This window comes from Rhinoraja longicauda, chromosome 21, assembly GCF_053455715.1.
Source record: "Rhinoraja longicauda isolate Sanriku21f chromosome 21, sRhiLon1.1, whole genome shotgun sequence".
Taxonomy (NCBI): domain Eukaryota; kingdom Metazoa; phylum Chordata; class Chondrichthyes; order Rajiformes; family Arhynchobatidae; genus Rhinoraja; species Rhinoraja longicauda.
The window spans coordinates 28414669-28434688 of record NC_135973.1 but is presented as its reverse complement, the minus strand read 5'-3'; positions in this window follow the sequence as shown (position 1 = coordinate 28434688).

The following is a 20020-nucleotide window of genomic DNA, read 5'->3' as shown; positions in this document are numbered from 1 at the left end:
GAAAACTGTTAGGCTGAGGTGAAGTTTTTCCCATATATTGAAAGGCACTCACCTGGCTGATGCAGAGATCAGTTCCGAGGCATGACCTTGTCATATAATTTCTTGGCAAATGCAAGTTCAATCACAATTATCCTTTCCTGCGGAATAATATAAAGAGGTAATCCACCAACCAGGGGATGAATTTAGTTCAGACAGCAATTATGAGTAGATTTTTGTGTTAATACTGCCCTCTACTGAACGATGGATGCAATCTATGCGTCAATCTACACTGAAAGTGGCAGCACATGCTGGGAATCTAGTTTTTCCCCTGAGAAATCCTTTGACAAGGAGGGATATGGATCATGTGCAGGCAGAGGAGACTAGTTAACCAGGTATCATGTTCAACATGGATATTGTGGGCCGAAGGGCCTGTTCCTGTGCCATGTTTTAGTGTCGTCGCAGATAGATAGGGTGGTCAAAATGCCTTTCAGCACATTGCCTTTCATCAGTCAGAGTATTCAGTACGGAGGTTTGGGAGGGGGGTAGGGGTTATGTTTCTGTTATATAAGATGTTGGTGAAGCCACATTTAGAGTATCTTGATCAGTTTTGGTCACCATGTTACAGAAGAGGTGTTGCCAAACTGAAAAGATTGCAGAGAAGATTTACGAGGATGTTGCCAGGACTCAAGGGCTGAGCTATAGGGGGAGGTTGAGCAGGCTAGGACTCTATTCCTTAGATCGCAGGAGGTTGACGGGTGATCTTATAGAGGTGTACAAAATCATGAGAGGACCAAATCGGGTAAACTCATAAAGTCTCTTGCCTAGGGTAGGGAAATCGAGAACCAGGGCACATAGGATTAAGATGAGGAGGAAAAAATATGAGGGGTAACTTTTTTACACAAAGGATGGTGTGTGTATGGAACGAGCTGCCAGAGGAGGTAGTTGAGGCAGATATTATCGCAATGTTTAAGAAACATTTAGACAGGTACATGGACAGGATAGGTTTAGAGGGATGTGGGCCAAATGCAGGCAGGTGGGACTAGTGTAGATGGGACATGTTGGTCGGTGTGGGCAAGTTGTCCACAAGGGGGTACATGTGAATCGAACAGTACCCACGTTTATGGAAGATCCTGCCAGACGGGAGCAAGGAGAAGAAGGAATGACATGGGTGGACAGGTCTTTGATTACTGTATGTTGCCTGCTTTTCCAAGGCAGTTGGAAGTGTAGATGCCGACAATGGTAGGAAGTCTGGCCTGTGTGATGGGCTGGGTCACACCCACAACTCTCTGCAATGTCTTGTGGTCTTGGGCAGAGCTGTTCTAAACCAAGCTGTGGTGCAACCTGATGGTACGTTTTCTATGTGTAGAAGTTTGTAATAATACATTTAATAATAATACATTTTATTTATATAGCGCTTTTCATATACTCAAAGACGCTTTACAGAGATTTTGAGAACATAGGGAAATTAATAAATAGATAAATAAGTAAATAAATAAATGAACAGAGAAAGGAGACAGTAGGTGAGGTGACCTTCAGTGGTTGAAGGCAGTGCTGAACAGGTGAGACTTCAGCGATGTTTTGAATGTGGTGAGTGTGGGGGAGTCTCTAACGGTTTGGGGTAGTGAGTTCCATAGGGTGGGAGCAGCGATGGAGAAAGCCCTGTCCCCCCAGGATCTGAGTTTAGTCCGGATGTGGGGGGATAGGAGATTGGCAGCGGCAGAGCGGAGGGTGCAGGTGGGAGTGTGCCTGTGGAGGAGGTCGGTCAGGTAGGATGGGGCCAGGTTATGGAGGGCTTTGTAGGTTATGAGGAGGATTTTGTACTGGATTCTCTGGGGGATGGGGAGCCAGTGGAGTTTATAAAGGACGGGGGTGATATGGTCACGGATCGAGGTGTGTGTAAGAGTCATTGGAGTCCTGCTGAATCTCCTCAGTCGGCTGAGGAGGTAGAGGCATGGTGGGACTTCTTGGCTGACACATCAGTGTGGTTGGTTCACAACAGATCGTTGGTAAGATTAACACTGAGGAGCTTGATGCTCACAAGCACTTCCACTACTGGACCATTGATGCTGTTAGGAGGCATGTACTACACCATGCTTCCAGGGGTCGGTCCATCGACTCGCTGACGTTGAGGAAGAGGATATTGTCTGGACTTCATGTTATCAGGATCTTTATCTCCTTCTCATCATTGTTCATGATCTGGCCCATCATTGTGGTATCATCTGCAGACTTGTAGTACATAAGTTTAGCCCGAATTTGGCAATACAGTCAGGGTGGAAACGTCAAAGACTAGAGAGCATCAAGGGGCAACGTTTAAAGGAGACTAGACCATGTGGACCCGTTGGGCCCAAATCTCTCCTGCAATGGTGCAGCACCCTCTCCTCATCCCTCTCCCCTTCCCCTCCTCCCCCACTCCATCCCCCTCAACCCCCCTTATCCTCCCTCCTCCCCCCCTCCCTCCCTCCCCCCTCCCTCCCTCCCTAGGAGATAGATTTAAACTTTAAAATGTGAATAACTTTTAAAATATAACACCGATTTCAATGAAACCTCTTCCATTAGCACCAAAGGGACGACGGTGAGTAAAGTGGGCCTAAAATTGTTGCGCTGTCATGTAAGGTTTTGGCTGTAATTCAGGAACAAATAAAGAAATAAACGAGAGTTTTAGTATATAGATGTGGAGGGCAAGTGTTTTTATACAGATAGTGCTGGGTGCCTGGCACTTGTTACCAGGGGTGTTGGTGGAAGCAGATATGATAATGGCATCTAAGAAGACTTTACAGTTACAGCACAGAAACAGGCCTTTCAACCCACCGACCCCATGCTGACTAGTAATCACCCCGTACACTAGCACCATCCTACAGGCTAGGGACAAATCACAATTTTACTGAAGCCAATTACCCTACAAACCTGTACATCTTTAGAGTGTGGGAGGAAACCGGAGCACACGGAGAAAACCCACAAGGTCACAGGGAGAACGTGTAAAGTTCGTACAGACAGCACCCGTAGTCAGGATCAAAGCCGGGTCTCTGGCGCTGTAAGGCAGCAACTCTACTGTTGTGCCACTGCAGATGCAGGTTTACGTCGAAGGTAGACACAAAATGCTGGAGAAACTCAGTGGGTCAGGCAGCATCTCTAGGGAAAGGTTTCCCTCTCCCCTGACCCTCAGTCTGAAGAAGGGCCTCGACCCAAAACGTCACCTGTTCCTTTTCTCCAGAGATGCTGCCTGACCCGCTGAGTTACTCCAGCATTTTGTGTCCACATTCACCATCTCACCCTGTTGTCCTAGTGTCTGGCAACAGTACAAACATGGACTAGTTGAGCAGTTTCAAACTAGGAGCCTACAGAAGGGCAACACCCAGCTAGCCACCAATATAGCCCACCCTATTCTTACCATTAGTCTATGTGCAAGGAGCAAGAATCAAAGAATCAACACAAGACACAAACAGGGCTGGGTTTTCCCTATACCAGATGGCATTGTGTGTGTGCATAAATAAGTTAATGAATTACTTAAACATATAAATACATTTATAATGATTGGGGAGAAACATGCCTTTCTGCCTGATGCGCTTATTTTCTGTTTATGCAAACGGCAAGCTTTGAAATGGTGCTCATTTATATTTATCACTGGTTGCCCTGAATAGAGGTCCCAAATTAAGTTTGCTACATCGAGCAGCATAATTATCGTTTGACTGTTGTGCTTGAGATAGTAATTGGAGGTTTATAGCGACAGTGCAAAGCCAGTAAATAGACACAGCAAGTCATCGGAGCGGAATCAAAGGGGATGATTTATCGGGTCTTTGCCCTGCTCTGGGCTGAAGAGCAGCTTCCACTGTATCCCTGAAGTTGTTCACGCTGTCAGCGTTGCCTCGTCTGAAGCAACACAAACTCCAGGTAATTGCTCAGAGGGGATATTTATCATAGTCCTAATCCTGTGATCATCATAATCCCTGGATATGCTACTCTCAGGAACTCTCTGGGTAAACACACCTCCAGTTTCAGGGAAAGTGTCTTCCCAGCTGTTATCAGGCAACTGAACCATCCTACCACAACCAGAGAGCAGTCCTAAACTTCTATCTACCTCATTGGTGACCCTCGGATAGTCCCTCGGACTATCTTTGATCAGACTTTACTGGCTTAACCTTGCACTAAACGTCATCCCCTTATCATGTAAATGGCTCGATTGCTCATCAGGTATTGCCTTTCCACAGACTGGTTAGCACGCAACTAAAGCTTTTCACTGCACCTCGGTACACGTGACAATAAACTGAACTGAAACTGACACTTATGATAATGACCACGGTTCTAATCCCATTATCATCACAACTGGCGCAGTGGTGCAGCGGGTAGAGCTGCTGCCTCACAGCGCCAGAGGCCCTGGTTCGATCCTGAGTTCGGGTGCTGTCTGTGCAGGATATGCACGTTCTCCCCGTGACTCCATGAGTTTCCTCCGGGTGCTCCGGTTTCCTCCCACATCCCAAAGACCCGAAACGTCACCCATTCCTTCTCTCCAGAGATGCTGCCTGTCCCGCTGAGTTACTCCAGCATTTTGTGTCTACCTTCGATTTTAACAAGTATCTGCAGTTCCTTCGTACTGATTTTGTCGGTTAATTGGCCCTCTGTCAATTGCCCCTAGTGCATAGGAGGAGGATGCAAAAGTGGGATAACATTGGACTAGTGTGAATGGCTGGGCGCGGACTCGGTGCGAGGAAGGGCCTGTTTCCATGCTGTATCTCCGAGACCAACTAAACTAAACTAAACCTCCACTTGCTTTACCTCAGGGACTGTCTGTAGTGGTCCTCAACCCATGATCTCCACAACCTCTCCAAATGTTTCCCTCTGGGACTATTATTGTGATCCGAATCCCATTGTCGTCTGCATAAATTACACATAACAAAATACGATCTAATACATCTGAGTCTGCCGTCCCTTTTACTTTGCCTGTCAGTGAACAGTCTGGTGTGCAGGCTATGTCCCAGTAGGTTAGAAATGCATTAACAACACAGGTTACAGTAGACAGCCATTGTAACTTAATATGGTTTTACATGCCAGATGACTCCACTCTGTGAGAGAAACCCACCTTAGTTTCACCCTGACTCTCCCTCAACTTTGCTGTTACCGAGGCTAAAATGGTTTCTCTCTGATGTAAAGTCCCCTTCTGAAATATTATTTGTTTCTCATCCCATGGCCTAAAGCCACGCGCAACGAGAAGGAGTCCCCCGGCGAGATGTGGCCGTATCCCAGCGGCCCGGCCTGGCCCGGCCTACCTTCCGCAGATCCAGGAACCTGCCCGGAGAGGGAAGCTGTGGAGAGGAGGATGGATGGAGGCGGTGGCCGACACTGGACAACGGGCCTGGTGAGAGGAACCGGTGGGGGGGGTCTTACCGTCCGCGCCCTTAAGGTTCCCCAGGGAACGAGGGCTGAAGAGGGCCGGGCAAGGAGAGGGACGACGGTTCACGAGACGACGGGAATGGAGGCAACGGCAACAACAGGCCTTTGTGGCCAGCTGCAGCTGGGACTGTAAAATGGCACCAAAATGGAGACTCTTGCATGTAGACTCAGTGGGCTGTTCTGTATATTCTGTACCAACCGGAAGATTGTGCTTATGAATGGTGATAGTTTTGCTGATCCGCATGTTAAAAAAATATTTCTTTGTACCTTGGTACATGTGATAATAAAAAAAAACATTGAACCATTGAAAGTACCCAGGGAAAGTCCTGCTTTCCACAACATCCCCCATTCTCGCCGATACTAGCATTGACTCTAGGTTTATTTAATGAATTGTGTCATTACTCCACAGCTGTTGGAGTGGGATTTGAACTCACATTTCCAAAGCATGATCTCTAGATTCCTCTTCCATTAACCTTACCACAGTGCTATCATATTCCACTGAACAAGGCTTGCCGAAACCAAATAGATCACTGGGCAGCCATGTTGTACAACCGTGTCCTGACTGATTGCACAGTTTACAGAACGCAGTTGGGGGTTTCTATCAGTAAAAACAAACACCATGAGTAAACATCTTTCTTCCCAGCTGTTAACAGGCAACGGAATCAGTCTATCATCAACGAGAAAGCCGTCCTGAGCTAATATCTACTTCTTTGGAGACCTTCGAACTATCTTTAATCAGACTTTACTGGACTTTATCTTGCACTGAACGTTATTACCTGCATCGTGTATCTATACGCTGTGAAAGGCAAGATGGCAAACATTCCGCTGACTGGTTAGCACGCAACAAAAGCTTTTCACTGTACCTCGGTACACATGACCATAAACATTGTGCGGCACGATGGCGCAGCGGTAGAGTTGCTGCCTTACAGCGAATGCAGCGCCAGAGACCCGGGTTCGATCCCGACTCCGGGTGCCGTCTGTACGGAGTTTGTACGTTCTCCCCGTGACCTGCGTGGGTTTTCTCCGAGATCTTCGGTTTCCTCCCACACTCCAAAGACGTACAGGTTTGAAGGTTAATTGACTGGGTAAATGTAAAAATTGTCCCTAGTGTGTGTAGGATAGTGTTAGTGTGCGGGGATCGTTGGGCGGCGCGGACCCGGTGGGTCGAAGGGCCTGTTTCTGCGCTGTATCTCTAAATCTAAATCTAAATCTAAACTAAACTATATGGTGACAATAAGCTAAACTAATATATATGTATTAATAAACTCCATTCTGTCCCTTTCTTACTCTCTTACGATGGCGCAGTGGTAGAATTTCTGCCTTATAGAGCCGAAGACCCGGGTTCGATCCTGACTACGGGTGCTGTCTGCACGTTCTCCCCGTGACCTGCATGGGTTTTCTCCAGAAGCTCCCGTTTCCTCCCACACCCGAAAGATGTACAGGTTGGCAGGTTAATTGGCTTGCTAAAGTTGTAAATTGTCCCTATAGTGTGTTGGATAGTGCTGGTGTATGGGGCTCGCTGGTCGGCACAGACTCAGTGGGCCGAAGGGCCTGTTTCTGCGCTGCATCTCTAATCTAAACTAAGCAAAACTAAACTAAACTGCAGTATAATGGTGCAACATTTCAGCCACAGAGCAGCAAGCAGGGCCACTGAAATGACATCATGGCCAAGTGCATCCTGACTACCCCATAGTCCATAAGACATAGGAGTAGAATTAGGCCAGTTGGCCCATCGAGTCTGCTCCGTAAGTTGCCCCAACCTACATCCCATTCCTCATACAGGGCAGTTCTAAATGCAAAAGGATGCTTTCAGCAGAGGATCCCACATGTAAGGTTCATTTGTGACAGAACCCCAGATCCGAGAAGCAAGGCCTGAGCTGCAAATGATCAGGCATTGTGCATTTTCATACCCTGAAGAATAAAGGAAATCCCATGCCGTCACGGGGAGAACGTACAAACTCCATACAGACAGCACCCGTAGTCAGGATTGAACACGGGTCTCTGGCGCTGTAAGATAGCAACTCTACCGCTGCACCACCGAGCCGCCCAATGTGCTGAGAGTCATCCCAATCCAATATTGTGTTAGTGAAAGCAGAGAACACAAAGTGCTGCGGTAACTCAACGGGTCAGGCGGCATCTGTGGAGGACATGAGTAGGGCAAGGCTCAAGTCTGAAGAAGGGTCCCTACCCAAACGTCACCTTTCCATGTCCTCCAGAGATGCTGCCTGACCTGACCCACTGGGTTACTCCAGCAATTGTGTTCCAGGCGAGATGCCAGCACCTGCAGTTGCTTGTGTGTACAGCTGCAGCTGGCGGCAGTAAAACATGACTGTTCACGGCATATTGGAATATTGTCGGAATAGGATCACTCCCTGCATCTTAACACAGAAAACATAGCTGGGAAATAGGGTGGATCCGTACTGGATGATGAAATTACCAGAGACTTTCCCACTCAGGTATGTTGACATCACAGGCCAGACCAAATAAAGCAAGATTTATTGTCTATCCATAAATACCCAGTGACAGAAAAGGTAGTTAAAGTCAGTCGGTCTAGAGTCACATTGTGGCCAGATTGGATAAGGATGACAGTTTTCACTTTCTGATGGGTATTAATGAACGAGAGAAGTTTTTCATTACGAAATCCCAGTGGTTTCATTGTCACTATTATCTATACTGGCATTTTATTAATTCCAGGTTTAATTAATTACTCAAATTTAAATTCCCTACTTTCCCCAATGGGATTTGAACTCACGCCTCTGGATCAATGAATCGGGTCTTCAGGTGGTAATCCAGCAATGTAACCACAATGGATCTGTACCTACAATGCTATTGGAGTCTTGGGTCTATTTTTGGTATCAACCAGCATCTGCAGTTCCTTCTGATTACATGCCAGTGGAGCAATGGAACTGATTCAGAAACAGTTGTTACTGTGTTTCGTCATCATGTATCTGTACACTGTAAATGGCTCGATTGTAATCATGTTTTGTCTTTCTGCCGACTGGGCCCTGGTGAGACCGCACCTGGAGTACTGTGTGCAGTTTTGGTCTCCAAATTTGAGGAAGGATATTCTTGCTATTGAGGGCGTGCAGCGTAGGTTTACTAGGTTAATTCCCGGAATGGCGGGACTGTCATATGTTGAAAGGCTGGAGCGACTAGGCTTGTATACACTGGAATTTAGAAGGATGAGAGGGGATCTTATCGAAACGTATAAGATTATTAAGGGGTTGGACACGTTAGAGTCAGGAAACATGTTCCCAATGTTGGGGGAGTCCAGAACAAGGGGCCACAGTTTAAGAATAAGGGGTAGGCCATTTAGAACTGAGATGAGGAAACACTTTTTCAGTCAGAGAGTTGTGAATCTGTGGAATTCTCTGCCTCAGAAGGCAGTGGAGGCCAATTCTCTGAATGCATTTAAGAGAGAGCTAGATAGAGCTCTTAAGGATAGCGGAGTCAGGGGGTATGGGGAGAAGGCAGGAACGGGGTACTGATTGAGAATGATCAGCCGTGATCACATTGAATGGCGGTGCTGGCTCGAAGGGCCGAATGGCCTCCTCCTGCACCTATTGTCTATTGTCTATTGTCTATTGTCTATTGGTTAGCACGCAACAAATGCTTTTCACTGTACCTCGGTACACGTGGCAATAAACTAAGTGAACTGATTGCTGTGGGGTGAGAAACAAAAGTAAGGCGATTGAAATCTTAGGTCACCTCCACATGGCCCCTGTTCCTCCGTAGGCAAAAGGATTGTAATTACAGACATGGCAAGTTTACCAAGCCAATTCCCAATGCAGCATATTGAATAAGCATTCAATGAAAACACCCTGCTTTATATTAGACGGCGGAAAATTAAATTCCATTTTTAATTCAGTATATTGACTCCATGTCGCGCATACCTGAAGACTTCACTGAATCTTCTTCAACTTCTTTCATTATTGCAATGGCTCTACAATAAGCTGCTTCGATCCTGTCAGAATATTTATCAAGCCTACGGGTCAAGCAAGAATACAAGTATATCAAAGCCTCATTCTATCTTGAAGTTAAAAATTTCCCCTAACTTCTGAGGTGGGAAATAAAAGGTGGAGTTTCATTGTGAAAGCTCCATTCACAAGCTTGGACTGTCCCAGATGTAGAAACAAGGGACTGGAGATGCTGGCTTACACCTAAGGACACAAAGTGCTGGAGTAACTCAGCGGGTCAGGCAGCTTCTCCGCAGAACGTGGATAGGTGATGTTTTGGGTCGGGACCCTTCTTCCTCTGAGGAAGGGTCCCGACCCGAAACGTCACTTATCCATGTTCTTCAAACTGAAGAAGGGCCCCAATCTGAAATGACACCTATCCATGTTCTCCAGAGATGCAGCCTGACCTGCTGAGTTACTCAAGCACTTTGTGTCATTTATTGGACAATTAAAGGATGCTTTATGGCCGGTCAAGTATTAATTCAAGTATAGACACAAAATGCTGGAGTAACTCAGCGGGACAGGCAGCATCACTGGAGAGAAGGAATGGGTGACGTTTTGGGTTGAGACCGTTCTTCAGACTGGTTAGGGATAAGGGAAACGAGTGATATAGACGATGATATAGAGAGATAAAGAACAATGAATAAAAGATATGCAAACAAGTAACGATGATAAAGGAAACAGGCCATTGTAAGCTGTTTGTTGGGTGAAAGCGAGAAGCTGGTTCAAGTATAACCGGTCTTGTGATTCAGGCAACAAAGCAGCCAGTTTGCGTACTGCAACCTCCCACAAATGTCAATGCCCTGGTGATCGTATTATCCACTTTGAGTGATGCTGATTTGGGGTTACCTCTCGGAAGGACATTGCCTTCGGATGTTTAGTTTTAGATTAGAGACACAACATGGAAACAGGCCCTTTGGCCCACTGAGTCCGCACTGAGCAGTGATTATCCGTACCCTAGTTCTATCATACACACTAGGGACAATTTACAGAAGCCAATTAACCTATAAACCTGCACATCTTTAATGTGTGGGAGGAAATGGTGGCGCAGTGGTAGAGTTGCTGCCTTAAAGCTCCAGGGTGCGGGGTTCAATCCTGACCACGGATGCTGCTGTCTGCAAGGAGTTTGTACCTTCTCCCCGTGACCACGTGGGTTTTCTCTGGGTGCTCCAGTTTCCTCCCACACTCCAAAGACGCACTGGCTTTGGTAAAAATTGTAAATTGTCCCTAGTGTGTGGGATATTGGTGGTGTACAGCTGGTCGGTGGGCCAGAGGGCCTGCTTCCGCGCTGCATCTGTAAATTAAACTAAGTTAAACTAAACCGGAGCACCCAGAGAAAACCCAGGGAGAATGTAGAAACTCCACACAGACAGAGAAACTGTAGACAGGATGGAACCCGGGTCTCTGGCGCTGTAAGGCAGCAACTCTACTGTGCCGCCTTTGCACCACTGTGCCCCCCCCCCCCACCCCCCCACCCCCCCACCCCCCCACCCCCCCACCCCCCACCACTGTGCCACCCTAACCTAGAAACTGGATTGCTTTTGTCATCTGTGTTTTTGTTTTAACCAGAATAGGTTATTTTGTAGATCACTGCCAGGCAGCATCACAGCATTCCTTAAATTGAACCAGGCACTCCCAGGTACGCCTGACCTTTCCCCAGCATCAAATGACATCAATGATCATGTAACTCCTGCATCCAGCTGCACCAGGGGCTGGAGGCTCCGTGCTATGACAGCTGTTGAACAGAAGCAGTTACCCTGGGAGCACTTCACGCTGATTTGGTGCTTCGCTCACCATTTAAAGGGATGGTAGACGACATCAGGACTGGGCAGCATCAGAGCTGATTGCAGGCCGCTCGGAAACCATGCAAAGAGGGAATGCAGGGTTGTCCCGAACCCGAAACTTCACCACAAACCTTTATCTCCAGAGATGCTGCCTGACCCCGCTGAGTCACTGCAGCACTTTGTGTTTATCTTCGGTATAAACCAGCATCTCCAGTTCCCTGATAGACAGAAAAAGCTGGAATCACTCAGCGGGTCAGACAGCATCCCTGGAGAAAAGGAATAGGTGACGTTTCGGGTCGACACCCTCCTCCAGAGATGCTGTCCTACCCGCTAAGTTACACCAGCTTTTTGTGTCTATCTCCAGTTCCTTTCTAGGCGCTAAACTTTCAGACGTTAGGGCACCTGCTTTAGATTTCAAAACAATAGTCTTGTTAACCCTGAATGCAATTTGTGAATATAAACCAGCTCCACATATTAAATCCCGCATGAAACGCTTGGCTTTGTGGTTTACCCATGTGTCTAAGGTACGTCCGGCCACATCATTATGGGTCTTATTGCAGAAAATGGTGCCGGATTATGGCGACACTTTTCCACCAACTGAGCAGAAGAATCTTAAATGGACTCAGTGTAAACACGGCAGGGATGGTACAGTAACCATCAGGCCTACAAACCATTTAGATGAACTGGCAATCCTATGATCATTCGATGGGCATGGACTCACCAACCCGGCGGAATGCAAGAACACCTAGAGCGGCACGGTGGCGCAGCGGTAGAGTTGCTGCCTTACAGCGAATGCAGCGCCGGAGACCCGGGTTCAATCCCGACTACTGGTGCCGTCTGTACGGAGTTTGTACGTTCTCCCCGTGACCTGCGTGGGTTTTCTCTGAGATCTTCAGTTTCCTCCCACACTCCGAAGACGTACAGGTATGTAGGTTGATTGGCTTGGTAAATGTAAGAATTGTCCCCAGTGGGTATAGGATGGTGTTAATGTGCAGGGATCGCTGGTCGGCGCGGACCCGGTGAGCCGAAAGGGCCTGTTTCCGCGCTGTATCTCTAAACTAAAACTAAACTAAACAGCGACTGTGGTCCATGGAAGTGGTGGAGAGGCCTCTGTTGGGCCCTGAAACTTGGTCTCTGGTGCCATCTCCAAGCAAGACTGCAACGTCGGGATCTACGACCCTCACCCACAGCCCCGCACCACATCCTCTACCCCCGCCCCCCCCCCCCCCCCCCCCCCCCTCCCAGTTTCTTTTGGGCAAATTGCAGCCCCTGGGAAACAAGATTGTGGACTTAAAGGCAAGATTGCTTTACCAAAGAGACATGAAGAATGCTGTGTATTCTGTTTCACAGAGACATAAGTTCATGTTCATAGCTTATAGGGGCAGATTTACACCATCTCTGGCAGGCTAGGTCATAAAGTCCTTGCCTACCAAACTTCCCCTATAGCTCAGGCCCTTGAGTCTTGCCAACATCCTTGGAAATCCTCTCTGCTCTCTCTCTCTCCATCTCAATGGCATCTTTCCTGTAGCAGACTGACCAAAACTAAACCCACCACTTCAGGCGCAGCCTCAACAAAGTCTTATACAAGGGCTCAGCGGTGGAGTTGCTGCCTTACAGCGAATGCATCGCCGAAGACCCGAGTTCAATCCCGACTATGGGCGCTGTCTGTACGGAGTTTGTATGTTCTCCCCGTGACATACGTGGGTTTTCTCCAAGATCTTCGGTTTCCTCCCACACTCCAAAGAAGTACAGGGATGTAGGTTAATTGGCTTGGTAAATGTTTTTTAAAAATTGGTCCTAGTGGGTATAGGATGGTATTGATGTGGGGGGATTGCTGGTCGGCGCGGACCCGGTGGGCCGAAAGGGCCTGTTTCCGCGCTGTATCACTAAACTAAACTAAACTAAACTAAACTAAACTAAACTAAACTAAACTAAAACTGTAACATAACATCCCAATTATTCACAAAATGCTGGAGTAACTCAGCAGGTCAGGCAGCATCTCGGGAGAGAAGGAATGGGTGACGTTTCGGGTCGAGACCCTTCTTCAGACTGAAGAAGGGTCTCGACCCAAAACGTCACCCATTCCTTCTCTCCCGAGATGCTGCCTGACCTGCTGAGTTACTCCAGCATTTTGTGAATAAATCGATTTGTACCAGCATCTGCAGTTATTTTCTTACATTACATAACATCCCAACGTCTATATTCAATACCCTGATGGATGAGTCCAAATTATATTAAAATGTTGCCTCATTCAAATGTGATGGAACAAAAAGTGTCTCACGTTTGGTTAAATTTCCGCAATCCATTTTGAAATTCTGGCATCAGGTATTACAACATTAAAAGCAACAAGTGTTTGAAATTTTTCAGCTTTACATCCTCACATCGAATAACATGTCAGTCAGCAAGTAGGAAAGTAAAGAAAATTAAAACTTGATTCGCAGTTTGGATATATTTAAGAGCGGTCTTTTCATCTTGCCCATCTGTGCTCTGGTGGAACAGTGGCGCACATGGCAAAGTTGCTGCCTCACGGCGGCAGAGACCCGGGTCAGATCCTGACCTTGGGTGCTGCCTGTGTAGTTCGTACGTCCTCACCGTGACCACGTGAGTTTCCTCCGGGTGCTCCAGTTTCCTCCCACATTCCTAAGACATACAAATTTATATGTTCATTGGCCTCTGTAAATCACCGCTAGTGTGGGGGGAGTAGGTGAGAAAGTGGGTAAACATAGAACTAGTTTGAATGGGTGATCGATGGTCGGTGTGGACTCGATAAGACGAAGGACCTGTTTCCACACTGTAGAGGCACAGTGGTGCAATGGTAAAGTAGCTCCCTAACAGCACCAGTGACCCGGGTTCCATCCTGACGATGGTGCTGTCTGTACAATGTTTGTTCGTTCTCCCTGTGACCCTTGTGGGTTTTCTCCGGGTGCTCCCGGTTTCCTCCCACACTCCAAAGACGTACAGGTTTGTGGGTTAATTGGCATTGGTAAAACTGTCAATCGCCCCTCGTGCGTAGGATAGTGCTAGTGCACGGGGTGATCGCTGGTCGGCATGGACTAGGTGGGCCGAAGGGCCTGTCCCCACGCCGTATTTCTAAAGTCTAAAGTCTAAACTGCACGGCATCTTTGAATGGAAGAAGTTCTTGTAGAAGTGCCTCCTGGGGCAGTGTTCTCTCCTCCTGGCACTCTGTGATTTTGTTGCCTTTATTTTCTGGTTGAGTTGCCTTGTCAAAACGCTGTTCATTCTCATCCCGATTCCCCGACAAGAAGCACACTCTTACACAGAGAACATCTTTCTTCCTCGCATATGGCCAAATAAAATCCTCCCTTGGGCCAGTGAGTGTATTACGCATCTGCGTTTGCTTTTGGCTGTAACTTGGCAAGTTTATTTTTGAAGCAGAAGGTACCGTTAAGATAGACAATAGACAATAGACAATAGACAATAGGTGCAGGAGGAGGCCATTCGGCCCTTCGAGCCAGCACCGCCATTCAATGTGATCATGGCTGATCATTCTCAATAAGTACCCCGTTCCTGCCTTCTCCCCATACCCCCTGACTCCGCTATCCTTAAGAGCGCTATCCAGTTCTCTCTTGAATGCATTCAGAGAATTGGCCTCCACTGCCTTCTGAGGCAGAGAATTCCACAGATTCACAACTCTCTGACTGAAAAAGTTTTTCCTCATCTCAGTTCTAAATGGCCTACCCCTTATTCTTAAACTGTGGCCCCTTGTTCTGGACTCCCCCAACATTGGGAACATGTTTCCTGCCTCTAACGTGTCCAACCCCTTAATAATCTTATACGTTTCGATAAGATCTCCTCTCATCCTTCTAAATTCCATATTTAGATGCGGCAGACTAGGGCAGAGTCTCTGATTAGGAAATCAGAATTAATGTTCTGATTAAAAGTTCAATGACCTGAGGCACCAACTCCTCTTCTCTCATGCGTGGTCACAGCCTGAACTGCTGAGAATTACATGTTACGTTTCCGTTTGGATACCTTGCTTTAACCATTCCAGTTTAAAGTCTGAAGAAGGGTCTCGACCCGAAACGTCATCCACTCCTTCTCTCCAGAGATGCCGCCTGTGCCGCTGAGTTACTCCATGGTGAGAACAGTCAAGGCGCTAGAATGGGAAGTCTTCATTTCAATATTGGTCCAGAATATTAGGTAGTCAAGCAGCAACTCGACCGCTGTGCCACAGTGCAGCCCTGTGTGCATCAGACTAATTTTTTAACCACACATGCTTGAGTTACACATGACATTCAGCAGTCTTGCAAAACCAGAGGTATCTTAATGACAACCAGCCTGGCCAAGTTCCAGGCAGTGGAGTCTGTGAAGGGGAACCCACCTCATGTACACCTCCTTCAAGCAAAATACCTCTCGATTCAGCTCTACCCTGAACCCTGGGGCGGCACGGTGGCGCAGCGGTAGTGTTGCTGCAATACGCGCCAGAGACACGGGTTCCATCCTGACTACGGGTACTGTTTGCACGGACGTTGCACGTTCTCCCCGTGACATGCGTGGTTTTTCTCCGGTCCTCCGGTTTCCACCAACACTCCAACGACGTACAGGTTGGTCGGTAAATTGGTTTTGGTAAAACTCTACATTGTCCCTAATGTGTGTAAGATAGTGCTGGTGTGCGGGGATTGCTGGTCGGCGTGGACTCGGTGGGCCAAAGGGCCAGTTTCCACCCTGTATCTCAAAACTGAACTAAACTAAACCTCAAAATTCATCAGCTATCCCTCATTCTGCCATCAGATGTTAATCAGCCACCCTACTCCCACTGTGGCCAACTCCCAACGATCTCTGACCCAATTACTAGTCCCGCCCGACATATTAGCCCACGAATGTTCCACTTTTGTACCTCACCATCTGAAGAGTGGACGCTATCAATGAAACCCCCCTCCGCTCTACACCTCCTGCCTGCTTACCCCATCATCTCTTACCCCACCCATCCCCAGGAGAGGTACAAGACCTACAGTGCCTTGAACACACAAAATACATTGCTATTTCGCAGCAGACTGCCATTTCAAGGTAATATTATTTTATTGATATTTTGGCGCTTAATGGGCAAATTAAAGTGCAATTCCAAAGGTTATGTTCATCACTTTTAATTTTTAAGGCTTTTAATTAAAACGTTGGAAAGAATCCACACAATATAATTAATGCACAGAGCGGCCTGCGTGTGAATTATTTACAATTTGCAGTATTCATAATTGAACGTTAATGTTGGGAGACATCATGCCTCAGAAGGTTATTGCAGAGCAACAAAACCATTTAATAATATTGGCTGCGTTATAACCTGAACGTTTTTCAAAGCACAGTGTTCATTTCTCACATGAGCAAGCAGCAATTGTGCAAGCATGTTATTCATCATCTCATCCCTCTCCCTGATGGCTGCGACGTTTGGACGGCAGACTTTCTGGCTCAGATTACTCTGGTGTGCAACAATGGGACCTCTCGGCCCACAACCTCCGTGCCGAGCATGATGCCAAGCTCAACTAATCTCCTCTGCCTGCACGCGAGCCACATCCCCTCGGTTCCCTGCATCTCCAAGTGCTTCGCCAAAAGCCTCTTAAAGCTGACACGATCGATCGTATCTGCCTCCACCACCAACGGCGTGCAGCGTAGGTTCACTAGGTTAATTCCCGGAATGGCGGGACTGTCGTATGTTGAAAGGCTGGAGCGATTGGGCTTGTATACACTGGAATTTAGAAGGATGAGGGGGGATCTTATTGAAACATATAAGATAATTAGGGGATTGGACACATTAGAGGCAGATAACATGTTCCCAATGTTGGGGGAGTCCAGAACAAGGGGCCACAGTTTGAGAATAAGGGGTAGGCCATTTAGAACGGAGATGAGGAAGAACTTTTTCAGTCAGAGAGTGGTGAAGGTGTGGAATTCTCTGCCTCAGAGGGCAGTGGAGGCCAGTTCGTTGGATGCTTTCAAGAGAGAGCTGGATAGAGCTCTTAAGGATAGCGGAGTGAGGGGGTATGGGGAGAAGGCAGGAACGGGGTACTGATTGAGAGTGATCAGCCATGATCGCATTGAATGGCGGTGCTGGCTCGAAGGGCTGAATGGCCTACTCCTGCACCTATTGTCTATTGTCTATTGTCTATTGTCAACCCTGACAGCACATTCCAGGCACCTACAACTCTCTGTGTAAAAACCTAGTCCTGCAAATCTCCCTTCATGTTTGACCCTCACATCTTAAAGCTGTGACCTCTTTGATGTTTCCACACTGGCCTGTTTCCAAGCTCCATGATTCCAACCCACTCATTGCCACTGCAAATGATAAAGATAATGTTCTCATAGAGTTATTGAGTCATACAGCATGGAAACAGTGCCTTTGGCACAACTTGTTGATGCTGATCTAGTTGCCCGCCTGAGATGGTCTCATTTGCTAGCATTTGGCCCACAGCCCTCTAGACCTGTCCTATCCATGTAAACATGTAACTGTATCCATCTCTGCTACTTTTTCTGGCAGCTCGTTTAACCCTCTGTGTGAAAAGGTTGCCCCTCAGATCCTCTTTAAATGTTTCCCCTCTTACCTTAAATCTATGTCTTCTAATTTTAGACTTCCCTACCCTGGGAGAAAAAAGACTGTGACCATTAACCTTATCTATGCCTCACATCTATATACTGAAACTCTCGTTTGTTTGTTTGTTTGTTCCTGAACTACAGCCAAAACGGCACACGATAGCGCAACAATTTTAGGCCCATCTTACCGACCGTCATCTTTCTGATGCTAATGGAAGAAGTTTCATTGAAATCGGTGTTACATTTTTAAAGTTATTCACATTTTAAAGTTTAAATCTATCTCCTAGGGAGGGGGGAGGGAGGGAGGGAGGGACGGAGGAAGGGAGGGGGGAAGGAGGGGGGTTGAGGGGAGTGGAATGGGGGGGGGGAGGGGAAGGGGAGGTGAAGGGGGGTGGAGGGAGGAGGAGGGGAGGGGGAGGGGAGAGGGAAGGGGAGAGGGGAGAGGGGAGGGGGGGGAGAGTGGAGGGGGGGAATGGGGGAGGGGGAGTGGAGGATGCTGCACCAATGCAGGAGAGGTTTGGGCCCAATGGGTCCATTTGGTCTAGTATATAAACATAGCACAAAACGTAAGGGAATTTGTGTTTGGTAGATTATTTCTTTGTTGTAACAATGCTTCTTGGCAATAAATCTTATACCGTTGGAAAGCCTGTTTATTTCCCTTTTAAATGGTGCCACATTTGTAAGGAACATGCATTTGTGGGATGAGCAGCAGAGCTGAGTATATGGGTTGCGCCCATGAAAAATTTGCCAAATCTTCTCTGCCAATGCCAAACAGCTTATTCTGCTGTTGCTATTGACTCTTGTTTTGAGCTTCTGGTACCCCCAGGTGCTGACAAGAATGGGATGCCATCCCACAACAGTGTGTGACCAGGCTGGTGACCAGCATGAGGAGGAGGTGCCAGGCTGTTATGGCTGTGTATGGTTCTTCCACACGCTACTGTGGCTCCTGTTTATTAAATGAATAACTTGATAAATTGCCAATATGTCTTGTTTCTTCAGACTTCAATCATCCAATCCACCAAACAACACCGAACAAGAGTCAATGGCAGAATAAGCTGTTTGGCATTGGCAGAGAAGATTTGACAGATTTTACATGGGCGCAACCCACATACTCAGCTCTGCTGCTCATCCCACAAATGCATGTTCCTTACAAATGTGGCACCATTTAAAAGGGAAATAAACAGGCTTTCCAACGGTATAAGATTTATTGCCACGAAGCATTGTTACAACAAAGAAATAATCTACCAAACACAAATTTCCTTACTTTTTGTGCTATGTATTTGTATGTATTTGGTCTAGGATATATTTTATATATCTCTATAGAGTCACTCCTCAGCTTCCGATGCTCCCGAGGAAAAAGGCCCAGCCTATCGAGCCTCAGCTTATGACTCGAGCCCTCCAGCCCCATTTATATCCTGGTGAATCTTTTCTTCAGCCTTTCCAGCTTAATGACATCCTCCCTGTAGATAGGCAGCCAAAACTGAACCCAATACTCCAATGTGTTTTAGAGGAAGTTATGGAGCCATACAGTCACACAGCACAGAAACAGGTCTTTCGGCCCAACTCCTCAATGCCGACCAAGATGCCCGATCTCAGCTAGTCCCATTTGCCCACATTTGGCCCATACCCCTCCAAACCTTTCCTATCCACACACCATGGGGGAGGTGGAGGTGAGTGGGGATGGGGGAGAAGGAAGGGAAAAAGGGGGAAAGGAGATAGGGTTAGGAAAGAGGTCTCAGGCGAAGGCAAGAACACGATAAGAGTTGGAATTAGTTCTTAGGGCAAACGGTATCAAGGGATATGGAGAGAAAGCATGAACGGGGTAGTGATTTTGGATGATCAGCCATGATCATATTGAATGGAGTGCTGTCTCGAAGGGCCGAATGGCCTACACCTGCACCTGTTTTCTATGTTTCTATGGTACTACCTGTCCAAGTTCTCCAACATCCACAGAATACAAAGTGAAATAAAACAAATATGTCAATATTCAACCAAACATTATCTACTAGGGACTGAAAGTGCATGGCAATGCTGTGCATTCGGTCAAAGGCAAAGTCAGAGTGGTCATGAAAGTCACTATGCCAAAAAATATGGCAGAACACAGAACGTTATGGATATAGTTTAATATTATTACAGAGTTGTATTGTATTGTCACCGTTGCATTAGCTTAATAAAATATGGATTTGGATCACCTGGGAGAATATACTCCTGACACTGATCCTAGTCAGCGAACATCTCCTTGTACACAGTGGCATAGAGGAGGCAAGAGAAACACAATTAAAGTTACAGGTTGAAGACCCTTCAGCAGAACTGGGAAGTTGAGAAAAAAAATTAGTTTTAAGTTGCCACAAGATTAGAAACTTAGAAACATAGAAAATA